The sequence below is a fragment of the Panthera pardus genome, unplaced genomic scaffold (genome assembly GCF_024362965.1).
Source record: "Panthera pardus isolate Hobbes unplaced genomic scaffold, ASM2436296v1 HiC_scaffold_2, whole genome shotgun sequence".
Classification (NCBI taxonomy): Eukaryota; Metazoa; Chordata; class Mammalia; order Carnivora; family Felidae; genus Panthera; species Panthera pardus.
Window position 1 is genome coordinate 141,739,786 of NW_026526765.1, and position 16,868 is coordinate 141,756,653.

General features: G+C 38.0%; 1 long non-coding RNA gene across 1 annotated transcript in view; it reads left to right on the forward strand.

The window, feature by feature from the left end:
- LOC109278902 (uncharacterized) overlaps positions 1–16,868 on the forward strand; it is a 199,571-nt gene that overhangs the window by 88,398 nt on the left and 94,305 nt on the right. The window contains exon 7 of the long non-coding RNA XR_008423920.1: positions 11,186–11,339. This is a non-coding gene — a long non-coding RNA (uncharacterized LOC109278902). The remainder of the gene's footprint in view (positions 1–11,185; positions 11,340–16,868) is intronic.

The following is a 16,868-nucleotide window of genomic DNA, read 5'->3' on the forward strand; positions in this document are numbered from 1 at the left end:
GAAAGTCTAGCCAAGAGGGGATGTGGGTAAGAAAGTACTAAGAGGTAACAGAAAATGGGGATGGAGACAAGCATTAGTTATTCAGAAAATATCCCACGGTGCATCATTAATTCTTTACCCTCACTTACCATATCCAATTAGTCATATGTTTTATGGATATGAACACTATACGATTTTAGGAATTCATCTTGTCTTCTCCAGGGAAGGTTTAGGGAAAACTTCAGTGGCTTCATAGTTCCTGCCAGGTAAAGCCAAACTTCTTAAAGTTCATAGCATTCAGATTTCTTCAAAAGTGGATCCCATGACAACATTTGCTGGACCTTTTCTTGCCTCCTACCTACCTGTTCCTGTATTATTTCATTTCTTCACAACATCATTTATGTTGCCACCTTTCATCTTTGCTCACCTAGAATCTTTTTTCTGCCTTTTGAAAGACGATTCATATGTATTTCCACAAGGTCCAGTTTATTTTATTTTATTTTTTGATTTCACTTCTATGTGTAATTTATTTTTATTTTATTTTATTTTTAATATATGAGATTTATTGTCAAAATGGTTTCCGTACAACACCCAGTGCTCATCCCAAAAGGTGTCCTCCTTGATACCCATCACCCACCCTCCCCTCCCTCCCACCCCCCATCAGCCCTCAGTTTGTTCTCACTTTTGTTTTTAAAATTTTTTTTTCAACGTTTTTTATTTATTTTTGGGACAGAGAGAGACAGAGCATGAACGGGGGAGGGGCAGAGAGAGAGGGAGACACAGAATCGGAAACAGGCTCCAGGTTCCGAGCCATCAGCCCAGAGCCCGACGCGGGGCTCAAACTCCCGGACCGCGAGATCGTGACCTGGCTGAAGTCGGACGCTTAACCGACTGCGCCACCCAGGCGCCCCTGTTCTCAGTTTTTAAGAGTCTGTTTTGCTTTGGCTCTCTCCCACTCTAATCTCTTTTTTTTCCCCCTTCCCCCCCCCCCATGGGTTTCTGTTAAGTTTCTCAGGATCCACATAAGAGTGAAAACATATGGTATCTGTCTTTCTCTGTATGGCTTATTTCACTTAGCATCACACTCTCCAGTTCCATCCACGTTGCTACAAAGGGCCATATTTCATTCCTTCTCATTGCCATGTAGTACTCCATTTTGTATATAAACCACAGTTTCTTTATCCATTTATCAGTTGATGGACATTTAGGCTCTTTCCATAATTTGGCTATTGTTGAGAGTGCTGCTATAAACATTGGGGTACAAGTGCCCCTATGCATCAGTACTCCTGTATCCCTTGGGTAAATTCCTAGCAGTGCTACTGTTGGGTCATAGGGTAGGTCTATTTTTAATTTTTTGAGGAACCACCACACTGTTTTCCAGAGTGGCTGCACCAGTTTGCATTCCCACCAACAGTGCAAGAGGGTTCCCGTTTCTCCACATCCTCTCCAGCATCTATAGTCTCCTGATTTGTTCATTTTGGCCACTCTGACTGGCGTGAGGTGATATCTGAGTGTGGTTTTGATTTGTATTTCCCTGATGAGGAGCGACGTTGAACATCTTTTCATGTGCCTGTTGGCCATCCGGATGTCTTCCTTAGAGAAGTGTTTATTCATGTTTTCTGCCCATTTCTTCACTGGATTATTTGTTTTTTGGGTGTGGAGTTTGGTGAGCTCTTATAGATTTTGGATACCAGCCCTTTGTCCGATATGTCATTTGCAAATATCTTTTCCCATTCCCTCGGTTGCCTTTTAGTTTGTTGATTGTCTCCTTTGCTGTGCAGAAGCTTTTTGTCTTCATGAGGTCCCAATAGTTCATTTTTGCTTTTAATTCCCTTGCCTTTGGGGATGTGTCAAGTAAGAAATTGCTACGGCTAAGGTCAGAGTGGTCTTTTCCTGCTTTCTCCTCTAGGGTTTTGATGGTTTCCTGTCTCACGTTCAGGTCCTTTATCCATTTTGAGTTTATTTTTGTGAATGGTGTAAGAGAGCGGTCTAGTTTCAACCTTCTGCATGTTGCTGTCCAGTTCTCCCAGCACCATTTGTTAAAGAGACTGTATTTTTTCCATTGGATGTTCTTTCCTGCTTTGTCAAAGATTAGTTGGCCATACTTTTGCGGGTCTAGTTCTGGGGTTTCTATTTTATTCCATTGGTCTATGTGTCTGTTTTTGTGCCAATACCATGCTGTCTTGATGATTACAGCTTTGTAGTAGAGGCTAAAGTCTGGGATTGTGATGCCTTCTGCTTTGGTCTTCTTCTTCAAAATTACTTTGGCTATTCGGTCCACACGGCCCTGTTTAAATGCTACCTGTTCCAAGAAGCCTTCTTGGATTTCTCCAAACAAGTACTGGCTTTTCTTTTTGATCACCTTGACCCACTGGTTATTTTATGTTTTGTTTTATTTTATTTTATTTTATTTTATTTTATTTTATTTTATTTTATTCTATTCTATTTATTTTATTTTATTTTATTTTATTTTATTTTATTCTATTCTATTCTATTCTATTCTATTCTATTTTATTTTATTTTATTTTATGTTTCCAAGCATTGAATACAATTCTGCCTTAATTAGAGGATTAAGAGATATAAACTTTTAAAAATAAGTAAGTCATGGGAATGAGAGGTAGAGCATAGGGAATATAGTCAATAATATTGTAATAACTTCATATGGTGACAGATGGGAACTGCTGAGCATTGTGGAGTGTCTAGAATTGCCGAATCACTATGTTGTATACTTGAAAGCCATATAACATCAAATGTCAACTACACTTTAATAAAAACATAAATGAAAACTATTTGTCTATATGTTCAGCTTTTAGATACCTTGAAGGAAATAATTGAGTCTTGTTCTGAAATTTAACAAGGATTTCTGATGTTTTCTGTTGATTTTTATCATTTGCCCTTTCAGCTAGCTGCTCTAACAAAGGCAAAAAGTTCCATTTTGTAACTCAGTCACTCTTGATATGATTTCCATCTCATACTCTCAGATTAGGGTGACCACAAGACCTTGAAACAGTAGGAGCAAATGTGAGCATCTTAGATAAACCAGTCGATATGGTCACTCTGTCTCACTTGGCTTTTCCTTTCAAAGGGATGAAAAGTAGGGCGCTGCAAAGAGAAGGAGAAGGCGAGCTTCCGGGAGATGTACTTGTCACTTTCATTACGTCTCAGAAGACAGACTGTAGTCCCAGAGGTGCACTTAACTGCCAGAGAAGCTGGGGGTAAATGTCCAGGTTCCATATTCCCAGTTAAACTCAGAGATTATTAGTACAAGGAAGGAGGGGAGACTGGACATGGGGCAGAAAATAATCTCTACACAGACTGAATCTGAACATTTCCCTTTAAGTCAGACAGTTAGGTAACTCAAATTTCTCCCAACTTTTTCAAGCGCTTTCCTTTGGGAGACTGAGGAAATTGACTATTTTTCACTCTTGCATTTCATAAGTAGACCATCTCTTTTTCAAAACCATGTACCGAATAAGAATTTCTGAGAAAAGTGTTTTGAGCAAGTAGCTCAGGAAATGTAATATGTTTGTCTTTGGTATTTTTAGGATAGGCTTTGTTATGGGATTAGCCGAAAGATGATATTCAACGGGCTGTCCTGGTAAATAGAGTTGAGAGGAAACTGGTGAGGAAAACTTTTAATGAAACTCAGGGTTTTTATTTTTTATTTTTTATTTTTATTTTTATTTTTTGAAACTCAGGGTTTTATATCTAGGTAATACCAGCTCGGTTTTCCAGCTCTGCTCTGGTGAAGCTGAGGTTTCACGCTGGCATTACATGCAGTTGGGCTGTATCTTCAACTTCCTTCACTAATTAGCCACACCATCCAGTGGGCAAACCCAGTTGGGAGGAATTTCGCCATAGGCACCCTCTGTGTGCCCACAGCAGGAAAGGGTGGGCCAGCACATCTCCAAGAGATTTATTTTTTTAAGATTTCAGAGGAGGTGATGCCTCTTTTTAATCACTGGTAACCTCAAGATATCATCTCACATTTTTGAAAGGAATCTGTGAAATGCAACAGCTATTCCTTAAATTTGAATGTATACTTTGTCCTCTCTCTCTGCAACCCCCAATTTTGCTCTCAGTCATGGTTGCTAATATCCCCGCTGTCTTCAGCCTAGCTGCCCACTCTGTCAGTTACTGAAATATTGTTTATGCAGGACAGATTTATATTTTAGAGAGATGAAAAGCAGACTGCAAAGCAGACCCTTGCCAACTTGTTGTAATGCATTCCAGAGCAGAACACTTCAATATAATTTTTGAATGATTATTTATTATTTTGTGTTGATTGGGTAAAGGGTTTCTTGAATAATTGATTGATAAAAAAAATCATACTATGCCTGGAATAATTACCAGTGCTCCTTTATTTGTGTTTGAAGATGTCTAAGTATATATTCTGGAAAATATTAAACATAGAAAGGATGAATTGACATTGGTGAAGTATGACAAGCTTTTGTCATGTAACATGTGTCCTGGTCATTTATGTACAGAAGCATATTTTAATGTATTTTTCATCTTATTTTTTAACAACTTATTTGTTTCCAAATAACGTTTTACATTCGTCACTGTTTGAAACAACCTTATAAGAATGTAGGTAAGGCACAAAGGGTTTTATTCAGTGGCCTCTCTCTATGTCTTGGAAGAGACAAACAGTAACAAACATTTCTACTTTAGAGCACGTTGAGCTTTGTAGGGAAGAAAATGATGCTTAAAATTGGATTTTCTGCCTTTGATTTATTTCTCTTCCTTTTTTCCATCACGTAATGTGTTGTTTTCCTTTTGGTTTCCCTCTCTTTCATCATCTCCCCACCTCTCCCAATTTTCTCTCTGTCTCTGTCTTTCAGTTGAAGGATAGTTGACACAATGTTATACTAGTTTCAGGTGTACAACACAGTGATTTAACAAGTCTATGTTTATGCTGTGCTCACCACAAGCGTAGCTACCATCTGTCACCATACGACTCTCTTCCCGGTGCTTTACCTTTTATTCCCTGACTTCTTCATTCCATAACTGGAAGTCTGTATCTTTCATTCCCCCTCACCCATTTTGTCCATACCCCCAACCCACCTTCCCTCTGGCAACCAGCAGCTTGTTCTCTGTATTTATGGGTCTGTTTCTATTTTTTGTTTGTTCGTTTTTGGTTTTTAGATTCCACATATAAGCGAAACTATGTGGTATTTGTCTTTCTCTGTGGTGCATGGATGTTGTTGCAAATGGCAAGATTGCTTTCTTTTTTATGGCTGAGTAATACACACACACACACACACACACACACACACACACTAAATCTCACATCTTCCTTATCCATTCATCTAGACATGGACATTTGTGTTGTTTGCATATGTTGACTATTGTAAATGATGCTGTGGTAAACATAGGGGTGCCTACATCTTTTCTATTCTTTTTCTCTTTATTATGTTATGATTTTTTTTCCCTCCGTGATTCTCTCTGTCTGTACTTCATGTGGAACTTAGGGAAGTTAAAAGTTATTTCTCATTTTCAGCATTGATTATCTCAGAAAAGTATTACCTTACTCTCTAATGACTATTCCATACTTAGGATACGTAAAGTGTTGCTCAGTTTTAACTCAGATAGCATAACTAGAAAGTGTCAGTGACTTTCCAGCTCTCCGACTTTCTCATTTTCTATTGATCTATTCTATTTTGTATTTTATAAAAAGAATAATATCAAAGATCATTATAAATATCCTTAAGAAAAAAGAAAAACAATAGCCAGAACCTTGTATTTCAGAATAATGGTTATTAATTCTGCTTTAGGCATAGTGGCCATTGTTCAGTTTGACCTCCATTAACTTGTTGAATAAATTCTATTAAAAAGTTACATACTTTTTATTATTTGACTGAAAACGCAGCTAACTTACATGCTATTTCAGACTAAACCTCCATTTTTCATTGAGTTTATACCAAATGGCAAAATGTGGACTCTCCTTTTTTCTGAACAGAATGAAAAAAAGAACTCCCCACCCCTGCTTTTTACAGTAAAGTTGTTTAAAAAATACTTAAAGGAATTTTAAAAACCTTCCTAAATAAAAAACATAGCACAAACATTTCAGAAACGAATTTTCAGTCTTATTGTTTGATGCAAGGTTTTCTGAGTGCTGTGTAATAATCACAGTGGTCCTGAGAAACTAAGCTGTGGTAAAGTCTTTGCGACTGCACTTTTTTACTGGCTGTTTAATATAATTACAGTAATTACTTTTATGTATACTGAAAAGTTTATATACTACAGAAAACAAGTGTCTTGTAATGTTCACTATTTGGCTTTTTGTTATTTTATATGACCTGTAAAACATCATCCTGTATTGCAATACCTATAGCAATGGTAGGCAAATCACCTTAGTATATAGTCTGTGGTATAATTTAGTGTCTAGGTTTGTTCAGGAATCAAGTGCATGATTAAGTAGTTATTACAGAAAATAAATTTATTTTTATTCTTCTGAAAATGTATAAATTGAACTTTATTTTAAATCTCCGATGGTCATTTGGGACAATTATAAACTCAGTAATATATGCTGCTATTAGAAAGAGTGAAACAAACTTACCATTTCATGTTTTCCCATCGAATGGTGTACATTGCTCTCTAATTATGCACTGTGTCCTTCCCTGAAATAAAGTGTGATGGGTGATAATGACACTGCTGTAAATAAATGAACAGCATAATGGTGAGCACGCCTGTTTTGAAGCTACGACTCATTTAGACTTAAAACTTGATTCTTTGTATGGATGTACATATATGTCCCAGTTACTGGCTAGCCAGTAGTCCTAGGTATGTAGATGTCCCAGAAAGTGGAAGTCCCATGATGCAGTAAATTTACTTGGTCAGGTATCTAAATGAACCCTCCTAAGTAAGGGATAGAAGAAATAGAGGGATGGGCTGCAAATAAAAGAGGACAAATTTTTAGGATTGACTGCATAGTAGCAATGGATGCTTGGTAAGGTCCTAAGAATTTATTGCCTTTGCAACTGTAATAACTTACTTAGCTAGCTTCCCTGCCCACAGTGTGGTTCTTGCCAATACATTCTTCACACGGTTTTCATCCTCAGATGCAAACTGATCATAACACACTGTGACTTAGATTCCCTCATTGATCCATCTCACCCACGGGATAGTCTGTGCTCGCTGGTGTGCTGGGCAGGGCCCTCCACGTGTGGGCCTGGCCACCAGCACGGTCAGTTTCACTCTCCCTCACCTGTCCGCCAAGATGCCCTCATTGTCTAGATGTGCCAGGCTTTCCCTTGACCTTAAGCCTTTAATATGTCCTCCCCCACCTCGAACTGCATCCACTGATTTGCATCTTGCTCTTTTGTTTCTGGGCCCAGCTCAGTGTCAACATTTCTGGGAAGTCTTCCTTAATCCTACCCCCCCCAAAATTTAGGAGCCTGGAGCTGCTACACTCTTCCAAATACTCTGGGCATAATGTTACTATGTCATTCATTTACTTACCTGTCTCACCACTAACCAGAGTGGGACTACATTTGTGTCATGGTTATCAGTCAAAATGGCTTTGAGATCCCAGTAGAATGGGTGTCTTATAGCATATCCATGGGGAGTTTTCTCTTCTTCTCGGTCTCTGAGATACTCTGGAAAGTGGGGGAATTCTCTATTCTTCTTAGTCTCTGAGGTATTCTGGAAAGTAGGGGCTAGTGTTCTCCTTACATTCCTCTCTGGTATTGAGGCAGGTTGGCAACCTTTTCTAGATTTACCCTTTCAGTTACTGCAAGAGGAAAATAAAAAGGTTATTTTTCTATGGATATAAATTATCTATACTATATAGAAGGCAATAACAGCTAAAGGATGGTCGGAGAAAACCTTCTCTTTAAAACAAAGGAAGAAGTAAACATATCAATGAGTAAATACATTAGGGATTCATAACATACTATATTGACTTGAACACTCATACCCTATCAGCAACCTATTCATTTCTGATTGGACTATACAAAATTATGTTGTTAGTTCTGGTGATATATCGAATGTTGGTTCATTTGTTTATTTAATTTATCACCCAGTTATTAGCTGCTTACCATGTGCCAAGAACTGTGCCAGGTACAGGTAGTGACTAAAACATGATCCCTGTTCTCAGAGAGGTGGTAGTTGGAGAAGAGAGAATTTTCATCTCCCTTCAAGAGGACTGGGATATAATTCAAACAGATCTGATAGTAATGGTTCTGAGAAGTATCTTGTTTCTTTTTTTTAAATGTAGAAGACATGTTTTGGTAGTATTTATTGAATAAATAAATTGGAAACTAAAATTTTCTAAATTGAAAACAAAACCGAAGATGGCCAATCTTGAGCAAACAATGTGGTATATTCATTTTCGTTGAATGATGGCAAAGCTGTGTTCTATTGATCAATGGAAATAATACCCTGAAACAGAGGAACTTCTACAGAAAAGAAATTTAAACTCCTTTTTCACTTGATTATTTGTTAATAGCTTCATATTTCACAGGTACCAGAGGATATTACTTTAGTGACATTCAATAAATCTAAGGCAGCAATAGAAATAATTAATAATCTATTCATAGAAATCATGATAAAATACTAGGAAAATGCAATCCGATTATGGTAGTAATAGAAAATAAAATGGCACAGTATGAAAACAGTGACAAATAAATAAATACTAATATATGCCCCTGTACTTGCCGTTTTTATTTTTAAATGGGTGAATCTTTTTAAAATGGCTAATTGCATTTAGTTTTAGAAAATTATATTTACAACATTTTACATTCTTGGTTTAAAATATTTGAGTTTCTGTTCACCAAATTTCACAGCAAGGAGGTTTTGTGACAAATTCTGCTCACTGTGCAGTTTCCAAATATTGAATGAGTTAGGATTTAGAAAGTAACCTTGAAAATTCTGGCCCTCACGCACATCAGCTTGTGGTGTTTTCCTTCCACTTGATCTGTAAAGAGAAGAAATGTGTATCAATGGACCACGATCCCTGTTTGTGTGATCCTGATGGCTGTTCAGGAATCTTTGATCCAGCTTACTTCTCTTGTCATCTGGCAAGAGTTTTTAGGTCTAGCTGTTTGATTCTCCGCTTCTTGTAAGTCATTAACCCCTGTACTAAACTACAGGAAAGGTGGGGGAGGAGGAGGTGGTTGGAAACAAAAGAGGGGATGGAGTGGGCAGAGGTTGGAGCTGGGGTTATGGACCTGATTCTGGGCTTCAAGTGTTTTCTTAGTCCCTGTTTAACAAGAACTCAAGAAGGACATTGTGCAGCTTTGGCAAAAAGTGTGGATTGATGTCTTCCTGTGAATGCTGTGCTTTGTAACAGACCCTGGCGATCAGTTAGAGGTATCTGGGTTTCTGGAGAGACCGTTTGATTTGTAGCCAGCCTATAGGCATGGGAGTGAAGGGTGGTCACTGCTTCTTCTTCTGCCAGGCTGGGAAGAAACTTGGTTCCCAGGATGTTGGAGTTTGAGTTGGTTTAAGGGGGTTGCCTGTAAAAGATTTCCAGAATGAATTCAAATGGTCTCTGTCAAAGGAATTGGGCCCTGTGGATCTGTTAACTGAAAAGTGTGCAGCTGCCTAGTGATGTGGGTAGATGGATACATAAAGGAAAGTGAAAAGAATCGTGGCACTTGTAAGAACAAGATGATTATACAGTCCCTTTGTTTCTGCAGCCATGTCAGCTGACATCAGGTTTCTTATTAACTCTGATGCTAAGAAGCCTCCAGAGAGGCTGTGTGGAACAGTCTGCCCTGGCAAGTAGTTTCTTTTCTTTAAAGGAGAAAATTTCATAGAGAAATGTGTGGAAGGAGATTTACCAAAGTTCTATCACTCCTGACCTTGTGAGTGGGGTGCAAGTGGGGATATAGAGGGGTGGTGGTGGTCTCGAGCTTCTTTATGTGTGTATTTCTTACTGTTTGAATATCAAAGAATTAAAGTAACCGTAAAGGATTTTTATGTTCTTCCAAGATATCATTGGGATTATATAACCACAATACTGTTAACCTAAAAAGAGTGGAATATTGAAATGCATGGACATAAAATTATGGTTAAAAAATAATAGTAACAGGCATCTCTCAGTTAATGAAACACAGCCATCTCCAGAATGTGTGCCTTCCAGTGAGTTCTTACTGCTTTCTGGTCTTGTCTTTTTTTGTTGTTATTGCATTTCTGAGCAGAGGGAAAGGTGCAGATAGGCTTGTTTCCATTTTAGGAGGAGAAAAATGTTAAGATGGCAAGTTGCCTACTGAGAATAGTTGAATAAATTATGGAATGTTCACATAACGCATTAAAAGAGATGGATATATTTTGACTTGGGAAGATGTCTGCAGTATGTTGTTAAATGAAGAAAATAACAAAATAAACACAGGAAATGAAAACACAGGAAACACAGGAAACACTCACAAACCCCCATAGAAATACTGTCGTGATAAAAGGGATTCTATCTGTGGGATGATATTCTACATGATTGTCACTTCTTGCTTCAATTTTTATTGTGAAATATAAATGTACAAATATAATACACATATGGGTACATACATACACCATATACATCTATACACATTTTATAAATGTACAAAATTACAAGAAGACTTGCCCATGTAGGCCACGAATCTGTCCCTTTACAAATGCATCTGCTCTCACTGTGCCTTCTCTTCTCCAGGTAACCACTAGCTGTCTTTTGCCTGACTCATTTCCTTGCTTTAAGAGATGATTTGTGGGGTACCTGTGTGGCTCAGTTGGTTAAGCATCCAACTCTTGATTTTGACTCACATCATGATCTCACAGGTTTTGTGGGTTTGAGCCCCACTCCAGTGCAGAGCCTGCTTGGGATTCTCTCTCTCTCCCTCTCTCTGTCCCTCCCCCACTCATGCTGTCTTTGTCTCTCTCAAAATAAACAAATAAAGCTTAAAATAAATAAAAGATGATTTGCTTTCTATGTATTTTATCTAAACAAAATATTGCTTGGTCTGGAAAAACCAAGAAGCATGCACAAGTCTATTACCCTTAGATGAAGACTCCCAGGAGAAAATGAAAAGAACAGTCTCTGATTCATTGGCTTCGGGCATCTTTATAGTTTCCAAGAGTCCTTTCTCAGAAAAGTCAGTCTACAAGGTTCTTTGAGTCCTGGGAAAGTGGGGCTCATACACTAAGCACGGCATCTATCACGATTCGTATAGAATACCCAAAAGAAAAGTACTCAGAGGGAGTAGACTGATTTATGTTTTCTTGTTTTAAGGGCATGACAGTCTACTTTTCAAGTCTCAGGATTATCTAAAGACAGAAGAGTTCTGCGAGGTGAAATGAGTGAACTTGCTTCAGGGTGCAGTGCATTTAGAGAAGAATAGGAGCTTCATTGACACATAAATAATTGAGACAAACAAGGCATACAGGTAATCCATGCATCCTATATCCAGGCATTCTGGCATCAGGTACATCAGGTATATATCATCTTTGGGTGACACAACTTCAGTCAGGGCTGGTAGCCATATATCCCTGTGCTCAGTTGCCACCCTGCGATATCTCTTTCCTGTTTTGAGGATCCCTTTTGCTTCTTTGCCTTTCTCCTGGGCTGGATCCCCTTATTTTCTGATACTAATGTCCTTTAGTTTGTTCTCCCTTTTTTTGTTAAACATTTCCTCGCAGATATTTGAGAAAGGATGAGAAGGATATGTATATTAAAAAGACATTTTGGGGCATCTGGGTAGCTCAGTCGGTTAAGCATCCATCTTCGGCTCAGGTCACTATCTTATAGTTTGTGGGTTCGAGCCCCGCATTGGTTTCTGTGCTGACAGCTGAGAGCCTGGAGCCTGGTTCAGATTCTGTGTCTCCCTCTCTCTCTGCCCCTCCCCCACTTGTACCCTGTCTCGTCTCTCTCTCAAAAATAAATAAAACATTAAAAAAACTTAAAAAAAAAGACGTTTCAAGTCTGAGAATGTCTTTATTTTATCTCCATACTGATTGGTAACTTAGCTGGGTGTAGGATTCTGTTTTGGATAACATCCTTCCGAATTTTGAGATGTTTCTTTACTACTATCTCCGTGCTTTCAGGATGGCTATTGAGATATCCAAAGCCATCTGATTCCTTATACTGTCAACATGATGTGTTCTTCCGCATTCTTCTTCACTTTGCCAGAAATACATATAATTTTTTCTTTGTCACCAATATTCTGAAAAACCGAATTATACTTTGATACAAGTGATTTTTGATCCATTGCTCTGGGAACTCAGTGAACCATTTCAATATGGCAATTCAGGTTGAATGCTTTTATTGGTAATTTCTTTCCATATTCTCTGTTTTCTTCGGAAAACCTAATTATTTGGATACTGTATTTGAGGAACAATTTCTCTTATTTTTTCATAGCCATTTTCTTTCTGTTGGTCTTTTGTTCTACTTTCAGTAAAAGTTTCTTGACCTATTAGTGCTTGTATTGGGGTTTTCATTTCTGCCGTCATGTGTTTTAATTTTCATAAGCTTTTTTTAAATTTTACTCTAGACATTCTTCACGTGTCTAGGTTGTCTTAAAATATCCTCTTTCCTCTCTTTGAAAAGACTGATGAAACTTATTTAATATTGTCTTCAAAGTCACTCTATGTAAGTTTTTTTTGATTCTACATTCTAGGTTCAAGTTTTTTTCTGGTTATTTTGGACTATGTGCTAATGATGAAGATATTATGTTCTCCCTCCCCCACCCAATTTGTGGGGCCTATTGATATTATGCTTTGTTGTAGGATAACTTGGGTGGCCTATTTGTAGTGTAGGGGCAACTTCTAATGGCACCATCTCTAGGTGTTTCTTTCTGAGTTGGACAGATGCTCTACGGGTATAAGCTTGTAGTCTCCTGCTTGAAGGATAAAAGTCTTTTGCTTGAATTCAAGAAGTGAAGTTGCACCTTTTTTTTTTTTTCAGAATTGGGAATGAATATAGAAACACAGTTTCAAATTAAAGATAGGTACTGGGAGGGGCCAAGATGATGCAGCAGCATGGAAGTTCTCTGCTTCTCTCATCCTTGAAATGCAGCTAGATCAGCATCAAACTGTTTTACACACCTAGAAAATTGATATGAGGATCAACACAACAATCTGCATAACTTGGACCACAGAACTCAGCAGGTTCATGGTGTGGAGAGGTGAACTGAGGGAGGGAGGAGTCGCAGAGGGTACAGAGCAATATTTGCAGAGAGAGGACAGAGGAAGGGGGAAGAGTACATGAAAAGCACTCCCCCAAAAAGTAGCTAAAAAGAAAGAGAAAGAGTGGAAACACCCACAAGTGACTGAACAAGAAATGGAGAGAGGAGAAGGGAGAGGGTTTCAATACCATTAGGACTCAGTAAACATGACAAAGCAGTGTCAGAAATTCTGCAGCCCCATACCTGGCTGGTGGAAAGTGTAAATCCCCAGGAGCTGGCAATGAGGTCCAAGGAGTCTGTTGGCCACATGGGGAGAAGCAGTTCCGCTGATAGGAGGGCATTTGGTAGAAGCCATATGGCCTCCCCACAGGCAAAGGTCCCAACAGACCCTGGAGAACACAATTGCTGGTATTGGAACAAAGATGTCAGGGTTCAGTGAAACCTGATGCGGGTTATGTATTGTGTTGTGATTTATGATAATCCCTGAGCCACTGCCACTACGTGATTACAAAAACTTATTCTGGGGCAAGCTAGCACCCGGACAAAACCTCTGAGCCTCTATAGCAGCATGATTGCAGGAACATTCCCAGGGGCCAGCCGGCACCCAGCCATTGCTTGGTGACACCCTCCTTCAGAGGGTTGGAGAGGGTCCAAAATGCAGGGCTCTCAGAAGTGAGGGGTTTGGAAACACAGCCCCCTGTGACATAAAATTTGGGAGGGAGGTGCTGCCTGGCAGGCTGGTGGCTTGGACACTGTGTAGCAGCAAGGAGTGGATAGAAGCTGGAGACAAAAGAGGGGTGCTTGAGTGCCAATGGGGGAAAGGACAGAGTTCTGGATCTAAAGACTGCGAAGCTTGGTGACATTATTTCACCTCTCCTGCATATGCGCATACATTGATACAACCCAGTAAGCTAAGCAGCACCACCTAGTGAAGAATGGAGCCATTATACCAAGCCCAATCCAACTACACCAACCAAGTTGTAGAGGACCACCACAAGTCTCTCCGCCTGCTTAGTGTATGGACTATAAATTGCTTCATAGTTTGACTTCTAGAGGAAACTGGGTGAAATTTCATTTGGATTTCATTCTGTTCACTGAGACGTCTATTCGTTTCTTTTCTTATTCTTGGATACAGAAACAGAAAAAAATTATTTTATATTCCATTTTTACATAAAAATTTAAAAATTACTACATTTTAATTTTTTTTAAATATATTTTTTATTCTATTTTACCTTCTTCGGTTCATTTTGTTCTATTTTATTGTATAAATTTTAAAATTTTAAAACTTTTTCTTACTTTTTTTTTCTTTTTCCTTTTCCTTTTCTTTTCTTTCTATTTTTTCTCTATTCAGTCAAGCTTCTTTAAATAACCAGGCCAAATATACCTAGGATCTAGCTTGCTTTATTTGATTTTCTTGTGTTGTTTTTAATCTTTTTAATTTTTGTTTTTTATTTTATTATTTTTTTCTTCCTCCAAAATGACAAAACAAAGGAATCACCCCAAAAGAAAGAACAGGAAGAAATGACAGCCAAGAGCTTAATCAACATGATATAAGCAAGATGTCTGAATTAGAATTTAGAATCACGATAAGAATACTAGCTGGGGTTGAAAAAAACATAGAATTCCTTTCTGCAGAGATAAAAGAAGTAAAATCTAGTAAAGATGAAATTTAAAAACTAGCTATAACTGAAATGCAATTTCAAATGGATGCCATGGCAGCAAGGATGCATGAAGCAGAGCAGCAAATCAACAATATAGAAGACAAAATTATGGAGAATAATGAATAGGAAAAATAGAGGGAAACTAAGGCAAAAGGGCATGATATAAGAATTATAGAGCCCGGTGACTCACGAAAAAGGGATATATCTGAATCATAAGAGTCCCAGAAGATGAAAGGAGAGAAAAATCAGTAGAAGATGTATGCAAGCAAATCATAGCAGAAAACTTTCCTAACCTGGGGAAAGACACAGACATCAAAATCCAAGAAGCACAGAGAAGTATCATTAGATTCAACAAAAACTGGCCATCAAGAAGGCATATAATGGTTAGATTCATAAAATACACAGACAAGGAAAGAATTATGAAAGCAGCAAAGGAAAAAAAAGACCTTTAACCTACAAGTGAAGACAGATCAGGTTAGCAGTAGACCTATCCACAGAAACTTGGCAGGCCAGAAAGGAGTGGCAAGATATATTCAATGTGCTGAATCAGAAAAATATACAGCCAAGAATTCTTTATCCAACAAAGGTGTCATTCAAAATAGAAGGAGAAATAAGACATTTCACAGACAAACAAAAACTAAAGGAGTTTGTGACCACTAAATCAGCCCTGCAAGAAATTTTAAGGGGCGCTCGCCAAGGGGAGAAAAGATGAAACAAAGCAAAAAAGGCCAAAAGCAACAAAAACTAGAAAGGACCAGAGGATACCACCAGAAATTCCAGCTCAATGGGCAACACAATGGTAATAAGTCCATATCTTTCAGTACTCACTCTAAATGTCAGTGGACTAAATGCTCCTACCAAAAGACAAAGGGTAACAGAATGGATAAGAAAACAAGATCCATCTATATGCTATTTACATGAAACTCATTTTAGACCTAAAGCCACCTTCTGATTGAAAGTAAGGGGGATGGAGAACCATCTATCATGCTAATGGTTGCCGGAAGAAAGCCAGAGTACCCATACTTGTATTGGACAATCTAGATTTTAAAATAAAGACTGTAACAAGAGATTAAGAAGGGCATTATATCATATTTAAGGGGTCTATGCACCAAGAAGATCTAACAATTGTAAACATTTATGCCCCCATCATGAAGGAACCCAAATATGTAAATCAATTAATCACAAACACACAAAAACTCATTGATAATAATACCATAATAGTAGGGGACTGCAACACCCCACTTACAGCAACGGACAGATTATCTAAGCAGAAAATCAATAAGGAAACAATGGCTTTGAATGATGTAGTGGACCAAATGGACTTAACAGATACATTCAGAACATTTCATCCTAAAGCAGCAGAATACATTCTTCTCGAGCACACATGGAACATTCTCCAGAATAGATCACATACTGTGACAGAAATCAGCTTTCACAAAGTTCAAAATGATTGAGATCATACTGTTCAAATATTCAGACCACAATGGTATGAAACTGGAAATCAACCACAAGAAAAAAATTCAGAAAGACAATGAATACTTGGAAGTTAAAGAACATCCTACTAAAGAATTAATGGGTCAACTAAAACATTAAAGAGGAAATAAAAAGTACATAGAAGCCAATGAAATGATACCACCACAGCCCCAAACCTCTGTGATGCAGGAAAGGCAGTCATAAGAGGGAAGTATATAGCAATCCAAGCCTTCTGAAAGAAGGAAGAAAGATCTCAGATACACAACCTTACCTCACACCTTAAAGAGATGGAAAAAGAATAGCAAATAAAACCCAAAACCAGGAGAAGATGGGAAATAATAAAGATTAGAGCAGAAATCAATGCTATCGAAACCAAAAAAAACAAAAAACAAAACCCAGTAGACAGGCCAATTAAACCAGGAGCTTGTTCTTTGAAGAATTAACAAAATTGTTAATGCCCTAGCCAGTTTGATCAAAAAGAAAAAGGAAAAGACCCAAATAAAGGAAAGCATAAATGAAAGAGGAGAGATCCCAACCAACACTGCATAAAAACAAACAATAATAAGAGAATATTATGAGCAATTATATGCCAATAAATTGGGTAATCTGGAAGAAATGAACAAATTCCTAGAAACCTATAAACTACCAAAACTGAAAC